Consider the following 8,343-nt stretch of genomic DNA (forward strand, 5'->3'; position numbering starts at 1 on the left):
GGTGTGGAACAGCGTGGACTGTCAACAAGGGAAGTCCCCCTCGGGTCCCTTTGTTTCCGTCTCCTCCAAGAAGTTCCTTTGGTGAACAAACTGCCTGTCCTCATGGGAGGTGTGGCTTCCTCACAGTGGCCTTGGTCACTGTTCCCTGAAGCTGTCCGATCTCAGTCCACAGTGGAAAGAATCAGTGTCATTCTGTCCCTTACTAAATACAGATAGCAAAATCCTTCGCTTTTCCCTCCAGCTAGTACAAGAAACACACCCAGGCACAATCTTTGCCAGATTTACCTATTACCCCTATTTCTTAGTCACATCTTGGGGAGGGACACTGTTTTGTTGAAACTTGATCCATTCTTGACTACTTGTGTGGACCGGCTCTTCCTCACCTTCCTCTGTGACAGCCCAAAATGTCTCCAGGTATTGCAAGTGATAAGTAAATTTCTATTTTAAAAAGTTAATTTTCATTGACCTTTATTTTTTACATGCAAGATAAAACGTATTTTTTTAAGATTGATTTTTATTATTTTGAAATGATGTGTGTCTGTATACATGGATGCAGAGGCCAGAGGCATGGACCCCCTTGGAGCTGGAGTTACAGGTGGTTGTGAGTGCTGGGAATTGAACTCAGGTCTTCAGGAAGAGCAATATGTGCTCTTAATTGCTGAGCTATCTCTAACTCTCCTCTTTCTCTCTCTTTCTCTCTCTGTCTCTCTCTGTCTGTCTCTGTCTCTGTCTCTGTCTCTGTCTCTGTCTCTGTCTCTCTCTCTCTCTCTCTCTCTCTCTCTCTCTCTCTCTCTCGGTAGGGCCTTTCTGTGTAGCCCTCGCCTGCTACTAGTATCCGCTTGCTATGTGGCCCGCCCTTGCCTCAAATTTCAGGCACTCCTGCTATGGCTTCCCAAGTGCTGGGATTATAGATGTGAGCTGTGATACCCAGTTTTTATTTTTAAAATGCTTTTATATATATGCAGTCCCACAAAGTTGCTTATAGTCACTCAGGTTGAGGCAGGAAAATTGCCAATGAGGATAGCCCATTCTATATAAGGAAACTTTATTTCAAAAAAAAAATAAATAAATCAAAGCTGGAGAGATGGTTCCATGATTGACAGCACTTGCTGCTCTTCCAGAGGGACCCAAGTTGAGTTCCCAACATCTGCATTAGGCAGCTCCAGGGGATCTGGCGCCCTCTTCTGGCCTCTGCAGTGACCTGCACACACATGCACATACCCACCTACAGACACAGACCTACAAATAACTAAAGATTAAATACATTTCTTACATTCAGGTTTAAACTGAGTATGGTGGTGCATGCATACCTTTAATCCCAGCACCTGGGAGATGGAGGTAGGCAGATCAGAAGTTTAAGATCTTCCTTGGCGCCATAGCAAAAAAAAAAAAAAAAAAAAAAAAAAAAAAAAAAAAAAAAGAGAGAGAGAGAGAGAGAGAGAGAGAGAAAATAAATAAAATAAATAATAATTTAAATATTTAAATTTAAGTTAAATTTATCCAGTTCTATTTATCCTACAACAAACTTACATTCCTTCCCTAATTGCTTTCTTGGATGTGTCTCTAGGGAACGTCCATGATCCTCTGTTTCTGTTGTTTTGGTTTGCTTTGTTTCATGTTGAGACAGGGTCTCCCTGTGTAGCCCTGGCTGGCTTGGAACTCACTGTGTAGACCAGGCTGGTCTGAAACTTGCAGCCATTTTCCTGCCTGTGCCTCCAGAGTGCTGGGATTACAGGCGTGTACCACTATGCCTAGCCCTATATCTAATCTTTTTCAAGCCTTGGAGCTACTCAAAAGATGTTGATGAGCACACCATTTCTTGGATTAGGAATTGTCATTTCTGCCGTCAGCATTGAACAGTTTACTACTTTATTATCTATTGGTTGAAAAATTAACTAAATTCTCTTACTAGTAAGGATCATACTGCCAAATATGTTGATTTATTTTCAAGATGTATATTTTGGTGGGTGGTAAGGGGTCATTTCAGTGGTGCGAGCGAACAGGAAGTTAGGATTTCAGGTGCCCTAATGTTGGGAGTCCCTTTCCCTGGCTTATGCGCGGGTCTGTGATTTATGTAATGCATGAAGCTGATAGATCTGCTGCAAGTTTTGTGTGTGGCAAAGGGCAGTGGACCATTCTCTTCTCTGGGAATTAAGCTCTTCTGACACCAATCACGTTCTCCTCCGAGGATCACTTGCATTTTTTTTTTTTTTTTTTTTTTTTTTTTGTTTTTTCGAGACAGGGTTTCTCCGTGTAGTTTTTTGGTGCCTGTCCTGGTTCTCATTCTGTAGACCAGGCTGGCCTCGAACTCACAGAGATCCGCCTGGCTCTGTCTCCCGGGTGCTGGGATTAAAGGCGAGAGCCACCACCGCCCGGCTGAGGATCACTTGCTTTAATTCCACTGTTGTGTTTTTTCTATTGTTCTGCTGGACTAGACCCTTGGGCCTCTTGGCTGTCTGACCTTCAAGGCAATCTTAGCTTTCCAGCAGAGCCCTGTGATTATTTGACACTCAGGATTCGGATCAGAGGTTTAGCTGTATCTGGGGCAGGAGTTGTGTGTAGGAATCTCCCCATGTGACCTGGGCAGCGCGGGACCTCCCCCTAACCGCGTTGCCATTTGTAGATGAAGCTGCATGTACCACCCCACTCATCACCTGGACACACTGACTCCACATTGTCTGAGTCCCTTGTCCCTCACAGTCTTATAGCACAATAGACCCCACTTCAGCACCCCAGCCTGAGGGCTAGGCCCAAGGTGTGGTCAGAGGAGGAGCCCCCGCCTGTGGTATTGTATATGTGTGTTTGTGTGCGTGTGTGTTTGTGCGTGTTTACCTGTGCAGGGGGCGCTACATGCAATGTAAGATACCCTAGGGACAGAGCCACCAGAGGTCCTGGGTCTCAGTCTGTCCCCCCCACTTTTTTTTAATGTATCAGACATTTGATTGATAAAGTAAGGGCCTTAATAAGGACCAAATTTCCATGTCTGTTGCTATGGTCTTTAAAGGTACAAAGTGGCCCGTTCTTGTCACTCTATACATACGACTGTCTGGGACATATGTACTATATAAATATATAAATACAAATATATATATAAAACCCGAGCCTCTGTCCCCTTGGATTAGGACGGAGCCTTTCTGTTCAGTTGAAATGCACCCCGGCGAGGTGCTGCCGGCAGCCTGCAGGCCTCAGCCCTGTCGAGATGAACACAGTTGACAATAAAGGAATGAGTGTCACTGCGGAGTCGTCGACTGCCTGCTTCTCTTCCTTTGGCCTCTCTGTCTCGTGTTCGCTTTTCATTTTTGCCTTTCTCTCTCGCTTCTTCAGCAAGGGCTTAAAAGTATTTGGAGATCCCGTGCATCGATCGGCCCACTGGAGAAGAAACGATTGCTCGATGAAAAGTTACCTGTTGCAGCTGGGGGACGAGGTTGGCTGTACAGGGTGCTTGTGTAGCGTGTTCAAGGCTTTCGGTTGTGGTGATACACTGTGCACCCTAATAAAGCTTGCCTTGAGGAGCAGAGAAACAGAGCCAGCCAGCCACAGCCACCCCCTGTTACCTCACCAACTCCACGCATCCTCTGACTGAAATCCTCTGAGTCTTCACCGGAAGGGGTCTCAGCTGAACTACTTTAGTTCCTGTTTCCTCACGCCTTATACACCTTCCTCTGCCCTGCCGTCACTTCTTGGGATTAAAGGCGTGTGTGCTTCCCAGTACTGGGATTAAAGGTGTGTGCCACCGTCGGGCGGTGGTGGTGGCCCACGCCTTTAATCCCAGCACTCGGGAGGCAGAGCCAGGTGGATCTCTGTGAGTTCGAGGCCAGCCTGGTCTACAAAGCGAGTTCCAGGAAAGGCGCAAAGCTACACAGAGAAACCCTGTCTTGGAAAACAAAACAAAACAAAAAAAAGGTGTGTGCCACCAGTGTCTGACCTCTGTGTCTAATCTAGGGGCTGGCTCTGTCCTCTGATCCTCGGGCAAGTTTATTAGGGTCCACAACATATCAATCACCACACTCAGTTCCATCCCTGGCATGGAAGGAAAGAAAAAGATAATTACTAGGCCAGGGCTGGTAGGATTGCTCAGTGAGTAAAAGTGCCTGCTGCCAGAGCTGACAGCCTGATTGTATCCCCAGGGATCCACACGTAGTGTGGAGAGAGAATCGATGCCTGCAAGCTACCCTCTGACCTCCACGTCGATGGCAAGGAATCCACACATGCGCACTCTAAAATAAGGTCCAAGGCCGGGCGGTGGTGGCGCACGCCTTTAATCCCAGCACTCGGGAGGCAGAGGCAGGCGGATCTCTGTGCGTTCGAGGCCAGGCTGGGCTACAGAGCGAGTTCCAGGACAGGCTCCAAAGCTACACAGAGAAACCCTGTCTTGAAAAACCAAAAGAAAAAGAAAAAGAAATGAAAAAGGAAGGACATGATTGCTCCTAGGTCCAGTGGAGGGGGTTTATTCTAGATATGAGGGAAAACATAGGCAGTTATGGAGACATCTGGGAGAATCCAGAGTAAACACAAGCCTGAGCCAGGACATGGGAGGAGAGGGGAGGGGAGAGGAGCCGCCTGGGCCAGGAGGCTGGCAGGGATAGTGGGATAGCGGAATTGGCTGAGTTATATAGGAGCCAGAGGAGTGTGGGGAGGTAACTGGAGAGTTGGGGGGCGGGGGCATGCCAGTCAGGAGGGCCCTGTAATGGGTAAAGACTGAGGGATGCTGGGAGAACTTGGCATCCAGAGTCCACTTTGATATGTTAATGGGCACCTCAACCATTTGTCCTGGGTTTGAGACCATACCACTTAACACACAAAAGTCTGAGTACTCCTTCCTTCCGAAGCAAGTTGGGGAAATGGGTACCTGTCCACCTAGTGATGGAGCTCATCTTCCTCACCTCAAACCCGCATTTTTCCTCCTTGGCATGCCGCCTCTCCAGCCCACGGGTACCGAGGACCACGATGGCTCCCTACATGAGTATAGGAGAAAATGAATCCGCCGGTAGCTTCCGTCCGTCTGGTGTGGTCCTGCCACGGGTGCCAGAGAGACGGAATCTCGGTCTTGGCGGGAATAGGACTAGCTGAGAGGTTTGGGTCAGAGGTGGGGGACGCGACGATGTGTGGACAAGACCTACCCCCAAGAGTCACAGCGCTGCCTCCGTGTGAACGGGTGGTTGTGAAGTAGGAGGGATCAAGGCATCCTCAGAAGTACATGGTGGCTGAGGCTAGCTGCCCCTGAGTGGGGCTCCGTGCTGGCGGGCGCTTAGCTGAGGTTTGATGCTCAGCTTTGGAAACAAACACATAAACAAGTGAAGAAGATGATGGATGTAGTGGAGGGGGTGAATAAGGCTCTGGACAGCCAGTTTGGTGTGTGTGTTTGTGTGTGTGTGTGTGTGTGTGTGTGTGTGTGTGTGTGTGTGTGCGTGTGTGTATGCGCGCGCGTGCGCGCATGCGCGCATGGAGTTCAGAAGACAATATGAGGAAATTGTTTCTCTCCCAACATGTGGGTCCTGGGGATGGAACCCAGGACAGCAGGTTGGGCAGCAAAGCACCTTTACCTGCTGAGCCATCATACTAGTCTACAACTGATGTTTATTATTATTATTATTATTATTATTATTATTATCATTATCATTATTATATTTTAAAGAGTTGTTATTTTTATCCATGTATATGTGTGTTGGCACACATCTATATGTACCATGTCCATGCAGATACCCAGGAGGCCAGAGGGCATCAGATTTCCCAGCACTGGAGTGACGGGAGATTGTGAGCTATCTAATGGGGGTACTTGCCTCCTGGACCTCTGCAAGAACAAGTGTTTTTATCCACTGAGACATCGCTCTTGCCCCACAGCTGGTGCTCTTGACCACTGAGTCCACGATGCAGTCTAGCTTAAGAAAAGTCTAATGTGTGCTTATTTTAGTCCCATGGCTGTTTTTCTTACAGTGTGGTTCAAGGGCTACCTGCAGTGAAATGATTAACTTCAGTAGGGCACAGTGGCCCACACCTGGAATCCCAGCATTAGGAAGGCAGAAGCAGGATCATTGCCAGTTGAGGGTAAAACTGATCTACATAGCGAGTTGCAGGTGAACTGGAGCTATACAGTGAGACCCTGTTTCAAGAAAACCAATCAGTGTGGGGCTGGAGAGACTGTTTTTGTGGAGGAGCCAAGTTTGGTTCCCAGCACCCACATCAAGTGCCTTACAACTTACAACTTACAACTTACGATTCCAGCTCCAGGGATTTTGATATTTTCTTCCCAGGGCACTTGCATTCACCTACACACAGAGAGATACACACCCATAAACACGTGTAGCTGGAGTTTTCTCTCCGGGTCCCGCCAAGCCCCGGCAGTCCCTTAACCCACTTATAAAATAAACATACAGACGCTTATATTATTTAAACTGCTTGGCCATTAGCTCAGGCCTATCATTGTCTAGCTCTTACTCATATTTAGCCCATTTCTATTAATCTATACTTTGCCACGAGGCTCGTGGCTTACTGGTACCTTACATCTTCCTTGTCCTGGTGGCGGCTCCAGACAGTCTCTTCCCTTCCTGTACCCTCAATTCTCTTCTCTGTTAGTCCCGCCTATACTTCCTGTCTGGCTACTGGCCAATCAGTGTTTTATTTATTAACACATTTGCCTTACAGAACATCCCCCAAGGAAAGAAAGAAAGATGTCAGAAAGCTATCTAGGGCTGGGAGGTGGTTCAGTAGGTAAACTGCTCGGGCAAGCATGAGGACCTGAGTTTGAGTCTCAGTGCCCGCATAAAAAAAGCAGGCATGGCTACATGCACCTGTAATCCTAGAGTTGGGATTGGAGAAAGGAGGATCCCAGGGGACTTCCTGGCCAGCCAGGCCAGCCCATCAGTCAGCTCCAGGTTCAGCGAGATCGCATCTCAACCACTAAGGGTGGCGAGTCAAAGAAGGAGGTACCCTCCAATGACCTCTAGCCTCCATGGGTGCACACCCATGCCTCCTGCATACACACAAAGGAGACACACGCACATGCACACGCACACGAAGGCTATCTAGAGAGTCACACACAAACTGCATCTCCGAGAAAGGACGTTGCACAGAGGAAAGTGGAGTGGCCTTGGATTGAGAAAACGCTCAGCAGGAGGAAGTCGGGGTTCAGGGGCCCCCACTCCAGGCCTCCAAGACCTGGCAGCAAAGCTAGTTAAAACTGACCTCCAAACTCTCTTGGCTGATGCAGGAATTTCATGAATGTCATCTCTAGAAAGAAAGAAAAAACGTGATCTGCTCTTATTATTTATCTTGCTACTCAGTGGCAAACTCCCTCTCTCCACGGGGATTCTGGATGTTTTGCTCACCCTGGAAGCAATGATTCCTGCTTCAGATACCCTCTTCCACACCTCATGCGCATCCTCAGTTGAGGGATGTGACGGTCCCCTTTGATGTGCAAAGCAGACTGCTCTCTCTTCTTTGTTACCGCAGACATCAAGGCTGCTAGCTGCCGCTGTTGTGACAATTTACAGTTGTTCGTGGCCCTTTCTCCTTGTCAAATTAAGTACATATGTTGATTGCGTTTTGTTCCAGTTAGGGCTGAAAAAAAAAAAAAATGAAAAAGGAGTCGGGGCAGAGCCTGAATGGGATAAAGTGATTATGGCTCTCCGTGTCTGGTGCCCTCATCACTCAAAGCACGCACGGTTCACCTCTCCCACCAACTGGAGGCCCTGGATATCAACCAACCCTACACCTCCAGTCTCCAGAGCGAGGAGCTTGAGTCCACCACCACTCAATTTGCTTTACAAAGGAAAATTATTCAGAGGAGCTTCTGGAAAACTCTTCCATTACTCTGGGTGGGGATGAAAGAGGGTGAAGAGGGAGAGGGAGTAAGATGTTTAAAAAGTGAACTAGAGAATAAGGGTGGGATATAATATTAAACACACATGCGTACACGCGCGCGCACGCGCACACGCACACGCACACGCACACACACACACACACACACACACACAAGCAAAAACCCCCAATGAACATATCCACCCACACCCAGAAGCACCTATACAAAAGACTTGTTATCAACTAGAAAATGGAATCCAGTTGCAGAGAATGATTTACAATATTCCTCATTTCATCAGTAGAGTGAAAGATATGATCATGGCATTTCAGCAAGGAAGGGAGCAGCATTCATTCACTGATTATTAAATGACCACAATGTGAAAGGCCTTGTATTTGTTAACAATGCTTTAGGCAGCAAGTCCTGGAGTAACTCGAGTCCTAAGGCAGATTCCACTCTGGGGGTCCCAACAAATCGGGTCCAGACCCAAAACAAAACAAAAAGAATAATGGTGAAAATTAGGGGGGAAAAAGCTGAGAGGTAACTTA

The 8,343-nt window shown here is 47.6% G+C and overlaps 1 long non-coding RNA gene across 1 annotated transcript in view; it reads left to right on the top strand.

Moving 5' to 3' along the window:
• LOC143270271 (uncharacterized) overlaps positions 1-455 on the top strand; it is a 1,116-nt gene extending 661 nt beyond the window's left edge. Inside the window, exon 2 of the long non-coding RNA XR_013047414.1 lies at positions 1-455. This exon is cut by the window's left edge and continues 185 nt beyond it. This is a non-coding gene — a long non-coding RNA (uncharacterized LOC143270271).
• Positions 456-8,343: the final 7,888 nt, after the last annotated feature.

This window comes from Peromyscus maniculatus, chromosome 22, assembly GCF_049852395.1.
Source record: "Peromyscus maniculatus bairdii isolate BWxNUB_F1_BW_parent chromosome 22, HU_Pman_BW_mat_3.1, whole genome shotgun sequence".
NCBI classification, from domain to species: Eukaryota; Metazoa; Chordata; class Mammalia; order Rodentia; family Cricetidae; genus Peromyscus; species Peromyscus maniculatus.